Below are 20,374 nucleotides of genomic sequence, written 5' to 3'. Positions count from 1 at the left end.
AACTAAAAGGGTTTGTGACCACTAAACTAGCTCTACAAGAAATTTTAAGGGGGACTCTCAGAGTGGAGGGAAAAAAAATAAAAAGACAACCAAAACAAAAACAAAAGGTGAAAAGGAATAGAGAACATTACCAGAAACTCCAACTCTACAGGTAACACATGGCACTAAATTTATATCATTCAATAATTACTTTGAAAGTTAGTGGACTAAATGCTCAAATCAAAAGGCATAGGTTACCAGAATGGATAAAAAAACACAAGATACATTTATATGCTGCCTACAAGAGACTTATTTTAGAACTTAAGACACCTGCATATTGAAAGTGAGGGTATGGAGAACCATCTATCATCTAATAGATGTCAAAAGAAAGCAGAAGTAGCCACACTTAGATAAACTAGACTTCAAAAAAAGAAGACTGTAACAAGAATTGAAGAAGAGCATTATATCATAATTAAGGGTTTATTCATCAAGAATATTTAATAGTTGTAAATATTTATGCCCCAATTTGGAGGACACAAATGTGTAAATCAATTAATAATGAACAAAAATAAACTCATTGATAATAATAGTGTAATAGTAGGAGATTTATTAGCCAACTTACAGCAGTGGAGAGATAATCTAAACAAAATCAACACTCTGGCTTGATCACACTGAGATACCACTTCACGCGAGTCAGAGTGGCTAAAATGAACAAATCAGAAGACTATAGTTGCTGGAGAGAATGTGGAAAAACGGGAACCCTCTTGCACAGTTGGTGGGAATGTGAACTAGTGCAGCCTCTCTGGAAAACAGTGTGGAGGTTCCTCAAAAAATTAAAAACAGATCTACCCTATGACCCAGCAATAGCACTGTTAGGAATTTATCCAAGGTATATAGGAATGGTGATGCATAGGAGCACTTGTACCCCAATGTTTATAGCAGCACTTTCAACAATAGCCAAACTATGCAAAGAGCCTAAATGTCCATCAACTGATGAATGGATAAAGAAATTGTGGTTTATATACACAATGGAATACTACATGGCAATGAGAAAGAATGAAATATGGCCTTTTGTAGCAATGTGGATGGAACTGGAGAGTGTTATGCTAAGTGAAATAAGTCATATAGAGAAAGACAGATACCATATGTTTTCACTCTTATGTGGATCCTGAGAAACTTAACAGAAGACCATGGTGGAGGAGGAGGAAAAAAAAAAGTTATATAGGGAGAGAGCCAAACCATAAGAAACTCTTAAGAACTGAGAATAAACTGAGGGTTGATGGGGGTTGGGAGGGAGGGGAGGGAGGGTGATGGGCATTGAGGAGGGCACCTGTTGGGATGAGCATTGGGTGTTGGATGGAAACCAATTTGACAATAAATTTCATATTTACAAAAAATAAACAAAATCAACAAGGAAAAATGGCTTTTAAAAACACACTGGACTAGATGGACTTAACAGATATAATAGGGGCATTTTATCTTAAGGCGGAGAAAACACATTATTCTAGAGTTCAATGGAACATTCTACAAGATAGACAACATTCTGGGTCACATAACAGCCCTCAACAGGTATAAGAAGATAGAAATCATATCACACATATTATCAGATCACAATGCTATGAAACTTGAAATCAACCACCAGAAAAATTTGGAAAGCCCTCAAACACATGGAGGATAAAGTAAATTCTACTAAAGAATGAATGGGTTAACCAGGAAATTAAGGAAGAAATTTAAAAAATTCATGAAAGCAAATGAAAATTAAAACATAACTGTCCAAACACTTTGGTATGCAGCAATGGCACTACTAAAAGGAATGTAAATTGCATTTCAACCTATCTGAAAAATCAAGAAAGGTCCCGAATACAGAACCTAACTTTACACCAAAAGGAGCTAGAAAATGAGAAACAAATAAAGACTAAAGCCAGTGAAGAAGGGAAATAATAAAGATTAGATCAAAATAAATGATGTAATAGCAAACGAATACACACACAAAAAATAATACTAGAACAGAACAATGAAACTAAATGCTTGTCTTTTGAAAGAATAAACAAAATTGATAAACCGCTAGTCAAACCTTTCAAAAAGAAAAGTGAGGACCTAAATAGAGAAAATCATGAATGAAAGAGGAGCAATCACAACCAATACCACAGAAATACAAACTATAAGAGAATATTATGAAAAGTTAACAGGGAAGCCTGGAAGAAAAGGACAAATTCTTAGAAATTCAATCAACACCAAAACTAAATCAGGAAAATATAGACATTTTCAATAGGCCTATAACCAGCAAAGAAAATGATCAGTTATCAAAAATCTGCCAACAAACAAGAGTCCTTGGAGAGATGGCTTCCCAAGGAAATTCTACCAGAAATTTAAAGAAGAGATAATACCTATTCCCAAACTGTTCCAAAAAATAGAAATGGGAAGAAAGTTTCTAAAGTGATTGTATGTAGCCAGAATTACCTCAATTCCAAAACCAATGACTCCACAAAAAAGGAGAATTACAGAACGATATCCCTGAATGAAAATGGATGCAGAAATTCTCAACAAGATACTAGCAAATCCAATTCAACAGTACATTAAAATAATTACCATGATCAAGTAGGACTTATTCTTGGACTGCAGTGCTGGTTCAATATTCACAAATCAATCAATGTAATACACTACATTAATAAAAGAAAAGACAAAGAACCATAAGATCGTCTAAATAAATGCAGAAGAAGCATTTGACAAAATACAGCATCCTTTCTTGATAAAAACACTCAAGAAATAGGGATATAAGGAATATACCTCGACATCATAAAGGCCATATATGAAAGACCCGCAGCTAATATCATCCTCAACAAGGAATACTTGAGAGCTTTTCCCCTAATGTGAGGAACACAACAGGGATTTCCATTCTCTCACTGTTGTTCAACATAGCACTGGAAGTCCTGGCCTCAGTCATCAGACCACAAAAAGAAATAAAAAGAATCCAAATAAGCAAGTAAGAACTCAAAGTTTCACTCTTCATGGATGCCATCATACTCTATATCAAAAACTCAAAAGACTCCAGGAAAAAATATTCCAGAACTGATATGAGATTTCAGCAAAGTTGTAGGACATAATCAACATACAGAAATCAGTTGCATTTATATAAACCTATAATAAAGCAGCTGAAAGAGAAATCAAGGAATAGATCCCATTTACAATTTCACCAAAAACCATAAGGTACCTAGGAATAAACCTAACCAAAGTGGCAAAAGATCTGTATGTTGAAAACTATAGATATATTATGGAAGAAATTGAAGGAAACACAAAGAAATGTAAAAACATTCCATGCTCCTGGATTGGAAGAACAAATATTGCTAAAATGTCTATATTTTCCAAAGAAATCTGCACATGCAATGCAATTGTTATCAAAATAACACCATCATTCTTCACAGAGATAGGAAAAAACAAATCTAAAATTTGTGTGGAACCACTAAAGATCCAAAACAGCCAAAATAATGATAAAAAACAAAGCTGGAGGCATCACAGTTATGGACTTTAAGCTGTATTAGAAAGCTGTAAGCTTTAGTCATCAAGACAGTATCATACTGGCACAAAAACAGACATATAGGTAAATGGAATAGAATAGATAACCCAGAAATGGGCCCACAAATGTGTGGCCAACTAATATTTGAGAAAGTAAGAAAGAGCATCCAATGGAAAAGAGACAGACTCCTTAGCAAATGATCCTGGGAAAACTGGACAGCAATATTCAGAAGAATGAAACTGGACCGCTTTCTTCCACCATGCACAAAAATAAATTCAAAGTGCATGAAAGATCTAAAAGTGAGGAAGGAAACCATAAAAATCCTAAAGGAGAATACGGGAAGCAACTTCTTTGACCTCAGGCACAGCAACTTCTTACTAGACATGTCTCCCAAGGCAAGGAATACAAAAACAAAAATGAACTACTGGGACCTCATCAAAATGAAAAGCTTCTGAACACTGAAGTAAACTATCAACAAAATTAAAAGGCAACCAAAGGAATTGGAGAAGATATTTGTAAGTGACATATCAGATAAAGGGTTAGTATAAAATCTCTGAAAAATTTATCAATCTCAACACCCAAAAAATCAAATAATCCAGTGAAGAAATGGTGAGAAGATATGAATAAACACTTTCTGAGAAGACATTCAGATGGCTAACACACATGAAAAGATGCTCAACATAACTTCATCATCATGGAAATACAAATCAAAACCACATTGAGATTCCACCTCACACCTATCAGAATGGCTAAAATTAATAACTCAGTAAACAATAGTTGTTGGTGAGGATCTGGAGAAAGGGAAACTCTTTTCCACTGTTTGTAGAAATGCAAACTGGTGCAACCACCCTGAAAACAGCATGGAGGTTCCTCAAAAAATTAAAAAAAAATAGCTTACCCATGACCCAACAATTGCATTACTAGATATTTATCCAAATGATACAAAAATGCTGATATGAAGGGGCACATGTACCCCAATGTTTATAATAGCATTATCAGAAATAATAAAATTTTGGAAAGAGTCCCAATGTCCATCAGCTGATGAATGGACAATATATAATATATATAATACTACTCATTGATCAAAGGGAATGAATTCATGCCATTTGCAACAATGTGGTTGTAACTAGAGTGCATTATGTTAAGAAAAATAAATCAAGCAGAGAAAAACAAATATTATGATTCACTTACATGTCGAGTTTATGAAACACAACAGATGAACATAGGGGAAGGGAAGGAAATATAAGATAAAAACAGAGAGGGGCAAACCATAAGAGATTCTTAACTACAGTGAAAAACTAAGGGTTGGGATGAGCACTGGGTTGTATATGTGTGTGATGAATCATTGGGTTCTATTCCTAAAACCAATACTACACTTTATGTTAACTAACTTGAATTTAAATAAATAAAATTTTAAAATATATTAAAATTTATATTAAAATATAAATATATACATAATTTTAATATATAAATATAGATTAAATTAGATAATTTAAATAGATAACTGGATAATTTAATAGATAAATTAAATAGATTAGGGGTGCCTGCATGGCTCATTTGGTTAAGTGAATGACTGTTGATTTCATCTCAGGTCATGATCTCACAGTTCGTGTTATTGAGCCCCTCATCGATATCTGTGCTTACTGTGTGGAGCCTACTTGGGATTCTCTCTCTCCCTCTCTCTCTTTGCCACTCTACCACTCACACTCTGTCTCTCAAAATAAATAAATAAACATTTAAAAATATAAAAAAAAGAATAAATAATTTAACCAGAAAATAAAGGAAGATTGAAAAAAATACATGAAAATAAGTGAAAATGAAAACACAGCAGTCCAATACCTTTGGGATTCAACACAGGTGGGCCATATGAGGGATGCATAAAGGAATACAGGCCTACATTGAGAAGCAAGAAAAGTCCCCAAAACAAACCTAACCTTACATCTAAAGGAGCAACAAGAAAAATAGCAAATAAAGAATAAAGTCACCAGAGGAGGGAAAATAATAATGATTATAGCAGAAATAAATGATATAAAAACAGACGAAAAAAAGTAGAAGAGATCAAGAAACCTAAGAGCTGGTTCTTTGAAAGAATTGATAAAATTAATACACCTCTAGCCAGATTTCTTTAAAAAAACATGTAGAGAAAGGACCCAAATAAATAAAAACCCAAATAAAAGAGGAGACATCACAATCAACAACACAGAATTAGAAACAACTATGAAAGAACATTATGAAAAATAATATGCCAACATACTCAGCATATCTGGAAGAAATGGATAAATTCCTAGAAACATGCAAAGTACCACAACTGAAACAGGAAGAAATAGAAAAAAATAACAGAACCATAATCATCAAATAACTTAAGTCAGTAATCAAAAATCTCTCAGAAAACAAAATTCCAGGGCCAAATGGCTTTCCACAGTATTTCTACCAGACATTTAAAGAAGAGTTATTACCTATTATTCTTAAACTATTCCAAACAATTGAGATGGAAGAAAACCTTCCAAACTCCTCCTTAGAGTTCAGCATTACTTTGATTACAAAACCAGGCAAAGACTCCACTAAAAAAGAACTATAGGCCAATATTCCTGATGAAGAGTGATGCAAAAATTCTCAACAAGATACCAGCAAATCAAATCCAGCGTTACATTAAAAAAATATTCATTATAATCAAGTAAGATTTATTCCTGGGCTGGAGGAGTGGTTCATTACTGATAAGTCAATCATCATGATACACCATATGAATAAAAGAAAGGATGAGAAACATATGATCCTCTCGGTAGATGAAAAAAAAATGACTAAATCCAGCAACCATTCTTGATAAAAACCCTCGACAAAGTAGGGATAGACGGAATATGTCTCAACATCGTAAAAGCTATATACAAAAGACTCACAGCTAATATTGCCCTCAATGAGAAAAAAAAAACCCTGAGAACTTTTCCTGTATAGTCATGAACACGACAAGGATGTCCAATTTCATCATTGTTATTTAACATACTACTGGAAGTTTTAACCTCAGTAATTAGACAACAGAAGGAAATAAAAGGCATCCAAATTGGCAAGGAAAAGTCAAACTTTCACTATTCATTGATGACATGATACTGTAAGTAGAAAAGTGAAAGACTCCACCAAAAATAATGGTAGCACTGATAAACAAATTCAGCAAAGTCCCAAGATATAAAATCAACATACAGAAATCTGTTGCCTCTCTACAAATCAATAATGAAGCAACAGATAGAGAAATCAAGGAATTGATCCCATTTCTAAATGCACAAAAACCATAAGATACCTAGGCATAAACTTACCTAAAGAATAAAAGGTCTGTATTCTGAAAACTAGAGAAGGCTTATAAAAGAAATTGAACAGGACGAAAATAAATGAAAAAAAATTCATACTTATGGAATGGAAGAATAACTATTGTTAAAATGTCTATACTCCCCAAAGCAATGTGCACATTTAATGCAATCCCTATCAAAATACCACCACCATTTTTCACAGAACTAGAAAGCAGAATCTTGAAATTTGTATTGAACCAAAAAAACACCCCAATAGTTAAATAAATCTTGAAAAAGGAAAGCAAACCTGGAGGCATCACAATTGCAGACTTCAGGCTATATTACAAAGCTGTAGTTATCAAGACAGTATGGTGCTGGCACCAAAAACAGACACATAAATCAATGGAACAGAATAGAAAACCCAGAAATGGGTCCACAACTATATGGTTAAATAATCTTTTACAAAGCAGGAAAGAATATCCAGTGGATAAAAACAAACAGTTTCTTCAACAAATGTTGTTGGAGAAACTGGACAGCAACATGCATGAGTAAAACTGGACAATTTTTATACCATACACAAAAATTAATTCAAAATGGATGAAAGGTCTAAATTTGATACCTAAACTATCAAAATCCTAGAGGAGAACACATGCAGCAAACTCTTTCATTTCAACTGCAGCAACTTCATAGTAGACAGGTCTCCAGAGGCAAGGAAACAAAAGCAAATATGAACTATTGGGACTCTATCAAGATAAAACCTGCACAGTGAAGAAAACAACAAAAACTAAAATGCAGTCTACAGAATGGAGGAAGATATTTGCAAATGACAACTATTAAAGGGTTTGCTAAATAACTTATCCTACTCAACTCCACAAAAATAAAAATTCTAGTTAAAAAAATGAGAAGACATATACAGACATTTTTCCAAAGAAGACATCCAGATAGCTGACACATGAAAAGATGCTCAACATAATTAATCATCATGGACATACCAATCAAAACCACAATGTGATACCACCTAACGCCTATCAGAATGTCTAAAATTAACAACATAAGAAAAAACAGATGTTGGCTAGTATGCAGAGTAAGAGGAACCCTATTACACTTTTGGTGGGAATGCAAACCAGTGCAGCCACTCTGGAAAATAGCATGGAGGTTCCTCAAAACGTTGAAAATAAAGGTAACCTATAATACAGCATTTGCACTACTATTACCCAAAGAATGAAAAAAATCTTGATTTGAAGGGGCACATACACTCCAATGTTTATAGAAGCATTATCAAATTATGGAAAGAGCCCTAATGCCCATCAACTAATAAATAGATAAAGAAGAGGTGGTTTATTTATACTATACAATATTACTCAGCCATCAAAATGAATGAAATCTTGTCATTTGCAATGACATGGATGGAGCTAGAATGTATTATGCTAAGTGAAATAAGTCAGAGAAACAAATAATATATGATTTCACTCATATGTGGAATTTAAGAAACAAAACAGATTAACATATGGGAAGGCAAATAATACAGGGAGAAGCAACCCATAAGATACTCTTAACTATATAGAACAAACTGAGTGTTGGTGGAAGGAGTTGGGTGAGGAATAGGCTAAATGAGTGATAGGTATTAAGGAGGGTACTTGCAATGAGCACTAGGTTTTATATGTAAATGATGAATCACTAAATTCTACATTTGAAACCAATTTTACCATATATGTTAACTAAAATTTAAATAAAAACTTGAAATTAAAAAAAAATCCCAAACTATTTTTCTATTTTATGGAATATATATTTAGGATAACATTATAAGCAGAATGTATAAATGATAAGTGAAAAGCAAAATAAAAACCAAAACAAAATTCTTAAAAACTGATTGCCCCAAATAAAACTACTCTTTTCCTATCTGTATGCCTTAAAAAGACTCTACATAAACATAAAAGTATTCAAATAGCATTTCTTTAAACAAGCATAGTGTTTGGGCATCTGAGTTGTTTAGTCAGTTAAGCATCAGACTTCAGTTCAGGTCATGATCTCACAGTTCATGAGTTCAAGCCCAGCATCAGGTGACCTTGAGCCCTGCTTCGGGTGAGCCGTGCTTCTCTCTCTCTTCCTCTCTCTCTCACTCTGCCCCCCCCATTGGGATTCTCTTTCTCTCTCCCTCTCTCTGCCCCTCTCTCACTTGTGCCACCCCTTTCTCTCTCAAAAAAAACATGTTGTACAATATATAAGTCACATATATCCTCCAAAGAACTGTTCAAAATTCAAAATGGGCTCATAAATTGGGAGTCGAAAGATTACTGTAGAAATCTTGATTTAAGCACTCAGAGATGCAGTTTATTTTATTTTATTTTTGAGATGCAGCTTAAAAGCTTATTGGAAATATTCTTTTTCTTAATGTCTATTTATTTTTGAGAGAGAGACAGAGAGTGAGCAGGGGATGGACCGAGAGAGAGAGAGGGAGACACGGAATCCGAAGCAGGTTCCAGGTTCGGAGCTGTCAGCACAGAGCCTGAAGCGTGGCTCCAACCCACGAACCGCGAGATCATGACCTGAGCCGAAGCAGGACGCTTAACCTGCCACCCAGGCACCCCTGGAAATATTCTTAATGAGTAGTCCCACACACTAAAATTAAGGGTATTGGAAATAATTGGGAAAATGTTAATCCAAAGCTACATATCTAAGTACAGGTATTGAAACTCCATTAAAATTCTTTTCTTTTTAATGTTTATTTTTTTGAGAGAGAAGAGTGTGCGCAAGCAGGTGAGGCACAGAGAGAGAGACAGATAGAGAAAGAGAATCTCAAGCTCTGCAGTACAGTACAGTACAGAGCCTGATGTGGGGCTTAATCCCACAAACCACGATATCCTAACCTGAGACGAAATCAAGAGTCACTTAACCCACTTAACCCACTGAGCCACCCTGGTATCCCTTCATTAAAATTTATGTTAAATTTCTTTATATGCTAATATGGATGGTGTATGTGCACACATACATGGGTAATTCTTCCTAGATTCAGAACTCCTTGTCTTGATTCTGTTTTTATGCACTCCCATTTTAATGTCTCCTCCCATGAGTTTTGTAATATCTCTCTCTGTCTCAGTCTCTGTCTCTGTCTCTCTCTTTGTCTCTTTGTAGTAGGAGGGGAGCTTTATCACTGGTTTCTCTTACTCTCCAAACTTCCTAAATATCAAGATCTGGAAGATTCTATCTTTAGCTCCACTTTTGCTCTTGGAATTACATTAACTCCTATGATTTCAACTATCATCCAAATGCAGATGAATTCAAGTCTTTATAATTAACTTCTTTTTTGAGCTATAGATTCATATTTCTAATGGCCAACCTAACATATCTACAGGAACATTTTTCTGTCACTTTTAACTTAGTATACCTAAACACTAGCTCATTTTCTTTTTTTTTTCCCCTAAAGCTTGGAGTTATACAGTATTCCTCCTTCTCTCTTGTGCTCCATAATTATTGTTTTCCATGTCAAGTAGTTTCTTCCTATACAGTGATTCATTAAGAGTGGTGTGGTAAAAAAAACAAGAGTTTTAGAATAAACCATTGGATTCAAGCTCTAGTTCAATTAATTAATCCCATTGAACATGTGATTCCTTACCTATAAAACTGACAATAATAGGACTCTGCAGATTTATTTCAAATGTGAAATGAGATTATATAAAGTATATGACAATCAAAAATCTTTACTGTTTTTTTTCCATGAGTTGTCCTCAGCCTGATTCAGACTCTCATTTCTTTCCACAGTTCAAACTAATATTTATGCTTCCAATTTCCTATTCTCTAAACCATTCTACAAGAAACTGCTAGATTAGTGTTAATAAAACACAGCTCCATCCATATCTTACCTCTTCTAAAAGTCATTAAATAACTTTCCATTTTCTATTAGGTTGAATACAGACTTCTCATCTTGACAGTACAACATGGCCTCATTTTACCCTTCCCACCACATCTTCCTTTATACCAATAATACACTCTACTACTTATTCTTCTTTAAATATCCCTTGCTACCTCTTATCTCATGGTCTTTGTTTATTCATTTTTTCTCTCCATAATTCCTCTCTATCTTTACCTTGCAAACTCATATTAATCATCCTCTTCTGCTTCAATATATGATTTTCTCCCTCACTTGAAAATTATTTTGATTTGTTCATTTCTTAATTTGATATATACCTCCTATAAAAGTCACAGCGAAAATGTAGTGGAACATAGCCTCCACTCTCAGTGAGCTTATCCTTCAGTGGATGTTTTCAATGAAATATGCAAGTGAATATCAATATATATGTTTAATTGTATTTATCCATGCATTTATTCGAGATACACACTAAGTGGACATTATACATCAAGTACTATGAAATTATTATTAAAAACTCTTGTGTTTCACACATTGTCAGGGTGCAGTATGGTACTATACAAAGCTATCTATTTGGTTTGTTTAAATATGAAATAAGAGACTTTTCCTTTAATTAAAATAGAATGCCAGCTAAGAATCTTCAGATTATACAAGAATTATTTAATATAGGGGTCTCCTTAGTTTTCTGGCACAAATGTTTATAATTATTATTTGAGAATGGATTTGTATTGTCTACTGTTGTAGACAGCAGAGTTTTTAAACTGAGTGTTTAAACTGGTAAAATAAACATAACGGAATATACCATTTTAGGCATTTTTAAAAATGTATTGTTCAGTGGCATTAAGTATATTCACAGTGCTTTGCAATTCATGCCACCATCTTTCTCCAGAACATTTTTCATCTTTCAAAACCTAAACTGTACTCATTAAACAATAATTTCTTATTTCCTCATTCTCCAGCCTCTGGAAACCACCAATCAACTTTCCATTTATATGAGTTTAACTACTGTAGGTACCTCATATGAGTGGAATCATACAGTATTTGTCTTTCTGTGACTGGCTTATTCATGTAGCATAATGTCTTCAAAATTCATCCCACCTGTAGCATGTGTCAGAAGTTCCTTACTTTTTAAGGCTGAATAATATTCCATTGTGTGTGTGTGTGTGTGTGTGTGTGTGTGTGTGTGTATATATATATATATATATATATATATATATATATATCACATTTTGTTTATCAGTTCATCTGTTGCTTGACAACTAGGTTGCTTCTACTTTTTGGATATTGTGAATAATTCTTATATGAACACGTGTGTACAAATATCTGTTCAAGTCCATGCTTTCAGTGTTTTTTTTGAGAATATACCGTGATGTGGAATTGCTGGATCATATATTTGGTAAATATATTTTTAATTTTTTGAAAACCATCATAGTATTTTCCCATTGGCCACACCACTTTATATTTCCCAAAACAGTGCACAGAATTAACTTTCTCTACATCTTCATCAACTTGCTTTTTCCTGTGCTTTTGCTTCTTGTTATTGTTGTTTTGTATTTTGTATTTTTTTAAATCAATGTTTATTTATTTTTAAGAGAGAGGGAGAGACAGAACATGAGCAGGGGAGGGGCAGAGAGAGAGAGAGAGAGAGAGAATCTGAAGAAGACTCCAGGTTCTGAGTTTTCAGCACAGAGCCCAATGCAGGGCTCAAACTCACGAAACAAACTGTGAGATCATGACCTGAGCTTAAGTCGGACGCTTAACCAACTGAGCCACTTAGGCATCCCATGTTTTGCATTTTTTTTATAATAGCAATCCTAGGGACACTTGGGTGGCTCAGCCAGTTAAGTGTCCAAGTCTTGGTTTCAGCTCAGGTCATGATCTCACAGTTCATGAGATTGAGCCCTGCATCAAGATCTGTACTGACAGCATAGAGCTTGCTTGGAATTCTCTTCATCCTCTCTCTGCCCCTCCCCACTCACTCTCTCTCTCTGAAAATAAATTAATAAACTAAAAAATTAAAAAGATAAAAAATAGCGATCCTAACAGATATTAAGTGGTATCTCATTGTTGTTTTGATTTGCATTTCCCAAATGGTTAATGATGTTGAACATCTCTTTACGTGCTTATTGATGATTTATGTATCTTCTTTGAAGAAATGTCAAGTCCTTTGTCCATTTAGAAATTCAAGTTGTTTTTTTTGTTGTTGTTTACTCATGGGAATTCTTTATATATTCTGGATATTAATCCTTTATCTAACACATAATATGCAAATAGTTTCTCCCATTCCATGAGTTGCCTTTTCACTTTATTTGTAATTCCCCCTCAATTCACAGATTTTAATTTGACAAGTTATAATTTATCTGTTTGAATTTTTGTGCCCTGTGCTTTTTGGTGCCATATCTAAGAAATTATTGCCCAATCTAATGTCATAAAGCCATTCCTCTATGTTTTCTTCTATGAGCTTTATAGCTCTAAATCTTACATTTATATCGTTGAACCATTTTGAGTTATCTTTGTATACAGTGTAAAGTAAAGGCATAATATCATTCATTGGCATGAGGTTATCCAAGTTTCCCAGCACCATTTGTTAAAAGGAATTATCCCTCTGTTGAATGGTTTTGACTCCCTTCTCAAAAATAATTTAATTATGCATGCAAGGGTTTATTTATGGGCTCTCTATTCTATTCTATTTGTCTATATGTCTGTCTTTATATCATTGCCATGCTCTTTGGTTACTGTAGGTTTGTATTAGGTTTTGAATTTAGGAAGTCTGAGACCTTTAGTTTGTTCTTTTCCAAAATGTTTTTATCTATTCAAAAAGTCTCTCTTAAGATATGAATTAATTATGAATTTTTATAGTTCTGAAAAAAAATGTCTTTAGGATTTTGATGGAGATTGCATTGACTCTGTAGTTCATGTTGGGTGTACTGATATGTTAGCAATATTAAATCTTCCAGTCCATGAGCATGGGATATCTTTTCATGTAAAGATGTTTTTGTTCATTTATTTTAGCCATATTTTGTGGTTTCAATGTGGTTTTTCAATTCATAGTCCTCCTTAGTTAGGTTTATTGCTAGATATTTATTTTTAAGCTATCATAAATGAAATTATTTTGAAGGGGGTGGTGAGAGAAAAGTTAAAATTGTTTTATTAATTTCCTTTTGGATTGTCATTGTCAGTGTATAGAAGGAAACTTATTGTTGCATATTGATTACAAATACTGTAATTTTTTAAGTTGGTTTCTTAGTAATAATTTTTTGTGTGTGTGGAATCTTTAAACTTTTCTCCATATAAGACTATGTCACCAGTGGACAAAGATATTTTCTTCCTTTCCTACTTGGGTGCGCATGTGCATGTGTGTGCGTGTGTGTGTGTGTGTGTGTGCGCACAATTTTTCTATCAAGGACTTCCAGTACTATGTTGAGTAGAAAGGCAAAAAGTGGACATGATTGTTTTCTTCTTGATCTTACAGGAAAAACTTTCAATAACCATTGATATGATGTTAACTGTGGGATTTTCATAATGCCTTTTATCACTTTGTGGAAGTTTCCTTCTTTTCCTAGTTTGCTAAATGTTTCTTTTTTTTTATCACAAAGGGTGTTTAATTTTATCAAATGATTTTTCCATTGAGTACTTATGTGTTTTTCCTATATTATGTTAATTTGGGGTATTACATTGATTCATTTTGATATGTTGAACCAACCTTGCATTCTAAAAATAAATCCCACTTGATAATGGTGCATAATCAATTTAATGTGCTATTGAATTCTTTTTGCTAGTATTATCTTGAATATTTTTGCATATGTATTCATAATATTTGTGTACAGATTTATTTTCTTATAATTTGTGTTAGTGTCTCCCTGGCTATGGAATCAGGATAATGCTGGATGCCTGGAATGAGTTTGGAAGTGTTCTGTCTTCAATATTTTAGAAGATTTTAAGAAGGATTATTATTAATTTTTCAAATATGTGGTAGAATTCTCTAGTGAAGTTATGTGGTCCAGGGCTCTTCCTTGTAGGGAACTTTTTGATTACTAATTCAATTGCTTCTTACTATTTATCAGTGAGTTCATATTTTCTATTTCTTCATGATTCATTCTGCTCAGGTTATGTGTTTCTGGGGATTTGCCCATTTCATTTGGCTATTCAAAAGCTGGCATATAATTGTAATAACTGATAGTAATTATATGGTTTTATTTCTGTAAATCAGTAATAATGTCCTCTTTTATTTTATAATTTTAGTTATTTGAGTCTTCTCTCTTCTTTGTCAATGCAACTAAAGGTTAATCAACTTTGTTGATGTTTTTGAAGAATCAACTCTTGATTTAATTGGATTTATCAATTGTTTTTTTTATTTTCAATTTTGTTTATATCTGTGTTAATGTTTATTACTCCCTTCCTTCTCCTTAGTTTTGGTTTGTTCTTTTGTTATTTAAGGAATAAACTTGGCTTTTTTGATTTGGCATCATTTTTCTTTTTTAATGTAAGCATTTATAACTATAAATAACCTTGTAAATAACCGTCTACTACTGCTTATACCGCATCCAATAAGTTTAGGTATTTTGAGATTTCATTTTCACTAGCTAAATGTATTTTCTTTTTCTTTTTTTCTTTTCAACCTGTGTGTGTGTGTGTGTGTGTGTGTGTGTCTTTGTGTGTTAATACAAGTTAGTTAACATATATTATAATAATGCTTTGAGGACTAGAAGTTAGTGATTCATCACTTGCACATAACATCCAGTGATCATCCCAATGAGAGTCTTCCTTAATACCCACCAAACATTTAGCCCATCCCCCACCCAAAACCCCTCCATCAACCTTCAGTTTGTTCTCTGTATTTAAGAGTCTCTAATGGTTCACCTTTCTCTCTGTTTTTATATTATTTTTCCTTCCTTTCCCCTATTGTCATCTGTTTTGTTTCTTAAATTCCAAATATGACTGAAATCATATTGCATTTACCTTTCTCTGAATTCACTTAACATAATACATTCTAGTATCATTGACGTTGTTGCAAATGACAAGATTTCATTCTTTTAGATTGCTGAGTAATATCCCTTTGCATGCATATATATATGCATACACACACACACACACACACACACACACACACACACACACATATAATCACCTTCTTTATCCATATCCAAAAGGACATTTGGTCTCTTTCCATAATTTGGCTATTGTTGGTAGTGCTGCTATAATCATTGGGGTGCATGTGCCCCCTAGAATCAGCATTTTTATCCTTTGGATAAATACCTAATAGTGCAATTGCTGGGTCACAGTGTAGTTCTATTTTTAAATCTTTAAGGAACCTCCATAAAGATTTCCAGAGTGGTTGCACCAGTTTGCATTTCTACCAACAGTACTAAATGGTTCCCCTTTCTCCACATCCTCTCCAACATATGTGTTTTGTGAGTTCTTAATTTAGGCCATTCTGGCAGATGTGAGGTGGTATCTTATTGTGGTTTTGATTTGTATTTCCTTATGATGAGTGATACCGAACATCTTTTCATGTGTGTGTTAGCCATCCAGATATCTTCTTTGGAGAAGTGTCTGTTAATGTCTTTTGACGATTTCTTCATTGGATTAGTTTTTGGGTATTGAGATTGATAAATTCTTTATAGATTTTTGACACTAACCCTTTATCCGATATATCATTTGCAAATATCTTCTCCCATTCCATTAGTTGACTTTTAGTTTTGTTGATCATTTAATTTGCTGTGCAGAAACTTTTTATCTTGATGAGGTCCCAATAGGTCATTTTTACTTTTGTTTCCCTCGCCTTGGGAGACATATCTATTAAGAAGTTGCTAAGACCAAGGTCAAAGAGACTTGCCTGTTTTCTCCACTAGGATTTTGATTGTTTCCTGCCTTACACTTATGTCTTTCATCCATTTGAATTTACTTTTGTGTATGGTGTAAGAAAGTGGTCCAGCTTCATTCTTCTGCATGTTGCTGTCCAGTTTTCTTAATATCATTTGCAGAAGAGACTGTCTTTTTTCAATTGGATATTTTTTTCCTGCTTTGTAGAAGATTAGTTTCTCATATATTTGTTGGTCCATTTATGAGTTCTCTATTCTCTTCTATTGATCTATGTGTCTGTTTTTGTGCCAGTACCATACTTTCTTGATTATAGCTGTGTAATAAAGCTTGATGTTAAGAATTGTGATGCCTCCAGCTTTGGTTCTCTTTTTCAACATTACTTTCGCTATTTTGAGTCTTTTGTGTTTCTGTACAAATTTTAGGGTTATTTTTTCTAGCTCTGTGAAGAGTGATGGTGTTATTTTGATTAGAATTGCATTGAATAAGTAGATTGCTTTGGGTTGTACAGATATTTAAACAATATTTGTGTATCCAATCCATGGGCATGGAATGTTTATTTTTTCCATGTCTTTCTGTCTTCTTCAATTTCTTTCATAAGCTTCCTATAATTTTCAACATACAGATCTTTCACCTGTTTGGTTAGGTTTATTCCTAGGTATCCTATTTTTTTTTCAGTGCAATTGATTCCTTGATTTCTCTTTCTGCTGCTTACTCATTGTTGTACAGAAATACAACTGATTTCTGTATATTGATTTTATATCCTGTAACTTTGCTGAATACATGTATAAGTTCTACCAGGTTTTTGGTGGAGTCTTTCAGGTATTCCTTAAATGGAAAGAGAAGCGTGAAATTTTGACTTCTTCCTTGCTAATTTGGATGCTTTTAAAGAAAATATTTCTGATTGCTGAGGCTAAGACTTCCAATGCTATGTTTAGCAACAGTGGTGAAAGTGGACATTCCTGTTAGGGGGAAAGCTCTCAGTTTTCCCCATTGAGGATGATAGCCATGGGTCTTTTGTATTAGGTATTTATGATGTTGGGGTATCTTCCTTCTATCCCTACTTTTTTGAGGGTTTTATCCGGAAAATATTCTGTATTTTTTCAAATGTTTTTTTTCTGCTTCTTTTGAGAGGATTATGTGGTTCTTATCCTTTCTTTTATTAATGAGATGTATAACATTGACTGATTTGTGAAAATTCAACCACCCCTGCACCCAGCAATAAATCTCACTTGTTTGCAGTGAATAATCCTTTTAATGTATTCTTGGATTTGTCTTGCTAGTATCTTGTTGAGAATTTTCGCATTCATGTTCATCAGGGAGATTAGTCTGACATTCTCCTTTTTAGTGGAGTGTTTGAATTTAGAATCAGTGCAATGCTGGCCTCATAGATGAGTCGGCAAGTGTTTGTTTGTTTGTTAGTTTCCATTTCTACTTTTTGGAATAGCTTTAGAATACGTATTAACTCTTCTTTAAATGTTTGGTAGAATTGCAATGGGAAGTCATCCAGCCTTGAACGTTTGTTTGTTGGGACGTTATTTTTTTTATATATTTATGATTCAATTTCATTGCTGGTTATGGATCTGTTCAAATGTTCAATTTCTTCCTATTTCAGTTTTGGTAGTTTATATATTTCTAGGAATTTGTCCATTTCTTCCAGATTGCCCAATTTTTTGGCACATAATTTCTGATAATATTTTCTTATAATTCTTTGTGTTTCTGTGGTGTTGTTTGTGATCTCTCTTCTTCATTCATGATTTATTTCATTCATTTCCTTTTTCTTTTCATAAATCTGGGTAAGTTATCATTATTTTTGTTAATTCTTTCCAAGAATCAGCTCCTGTTTTCATTGATCTGTTTTATCATTTTTTTGATATTATCATTGATTTATGTTCTAGTCTTTATCATTTCCCTTCTGCTTTTTTGAACTTTATTTGCTGTTCTTTTTCCAGTTCCTATAGGCATAAGGTTAGATTGTGTATTTAAGACATTTTTTTCCTTCTCTAGAAAGGCTTAGATTGCTATGTACTTTCCTCTTATGACTTTCATTGCTGCATTCCAGAGGTTTTGGGCTGTTGTGCTTTCATTTTCATTTGCTTCCATGTTGATTTTTTATTTCTTATTTAGTTTCCTAGTTAATCCATTCATTCTTTAGTAGGATATTCTTTAGCATCCATATGTTTGTGTTCTTTCTAAATTTTTTCATGTGTTTGATTTCAAGTTTCATTGTGCTATGGTCTGAAAATATGCATGGTATGATATCTATCATGTTATACTTGTTGAGGGATTATTTGTGACCCATATGGGATTTATTCTAGAGAATGTTCCATGTGCAATTGAGAAGAATGTGTATTCTGCTGCTTTAGGATGAAATGTTTTGAATATATCTGTTAAATCCATCCAGTCCAGTGTGTCATTCAAAGCCACTGTTTCCTTGTTGAATTTTTGTTTAGATGATCTTTCCGTAGGTGTATGTGGGATTTTAAAGTCCCCTACTCTTATGGTATTATTATAATGAGTTTCTTTATGCTTGTGATTAATGTATTTGTACATTTGGGTGTATCAAGTTGGCAGCATAAGTATTTATAATTGTTAGATCTTCTTAATGGATAGAGCACTTAATTATTATATAATTCCATTCTTCATCTCTTGTTACAGTCTTTGTTTTAAAACCTAGTTTGTCTGAAAAAAGTATTATAAGTATGGCTACTCTGGCTTTCTTTTGAGGTACATTTTAGCATGAGATATTGTTCTCCATCCCCTTACTTTCAGTCTGCGGGTGTCTTTAGGTCTAAAATGCATCTCTTGTAGGCAGTATTTCAATATATCTTGGTTTTTTTTTTAATCCATCCTGAAACCTTATGTCTTTTGATTGTATATTTGTTCCATTTACATTTAGAATGATTATTGAAAGATATGAATGTAGTACCATTGTGTTGCCTGTAGAGTTGGTGTTTCTGGTAATGTTCTCTGGTCCTTTCGAGTGTTTGTTGGTTTTGGTATTTTTGTTTTGATTTTCCACTTAAAGAGTCCCCCTTAAAATTTCTTGCAAAGCTGGTTTAAGGATCATGAACTTCTTTAGTTTTTGTTTGTATGGGAAGCTTTTTAACTCTCTTTGTATTTTGAATGAGAGCCTTGCTGGATAAAGAATTCTTGGCCTCATAGTTTTCCAATTCAGCACATTGAATATATCCTGCCACTCCTTTCTATTCTGCTAAGTTTCTGTGGACAGTTCTGCTTAAAACCTGATCCGTCTTCCTTTTTAGTTTAAGGACTTTATTTCCCTTGTTGCTTTTAGCATTCTTTCCTTGTCTGTGTATTTTGTGAATCTGACTATGATATGCCTTGGTGATAGCCAGTTTTCGTTGAATCTAATGGGAGTTCTCTGTACTTCTTGTATTTTGATGTCTGTGTCCTTCCCCAGGTTAGGAAATTTTCCAGCTATAATTTTCTCACATAAACCTTCTGCCACTTTTTCTCTCTCTTCCTCTTCTGGGATTCCTATGATTTAAATGTTATTCCTTTTAATAAGCCACTGAGTTATCTAAGTCTTATATCATTATCTTTTGCCTTTGTTTCCCTCTTTTCTGCTTCATTATTTCCCATAATTTTATCTTCTATCTCACTGATTCACTGCTATGTTTGATCCATCCTTGCCATAATGACATCCATTTGGGATTGCATCTCAGTTATAGCATTTTTAATTTTGGCTCTGACTAGATTTTTGTTCTTCCATCTCCACAGAAAAGGATTCTCTGGTGTCTTCTATGCTTTCATCAACCCTAGGTAGTATTCTTATAATTATAGTTTTAAATTCTAATTCAGACATCTTACTTATATCTGTGTTGATTTAATCACTGGCCCTCATTTCTTCTTGTTCTTTCTTTTTTTTTTTTAATTTTTTTTCAACATTTTTAATTT

The 20,374-nt window shown here is 33.4% G+C and overlaps 1 protein-coding gene across 1 annotated transcript in view; it reads right to left on the bottom strand.

The window, feature by feature from the left end:
* Positions 1 to 20,374, bottom strand: part of KLHL4 (kelch like family member 4) — a 165,840-nt gene that overhangs the window by 44,471 nt on the left and 100,995 nt on the right.

The sequence above is a fragment of the Neofelis nebulosa genome, chromosome X (assembly GCF_028018385.1).
Source record: "Neofelis nebulosa isolate mNeoNeb1 chromosome X, mNeoNeb1.pri, whole genome shotgun sequence".
NCBI classification, from domain to species: domain Eukaryota; kingdom Metazoa; phylum Chordata; class Mammalia; order Carnivora; family Felidae; genus Neofelis; species Neofelis nebulosa.
The sequence above is the reverse complement of the archived record's forward strand: the minus strand, read 5'-3'. Positions and strand labels throughout refer to the sequence as shown.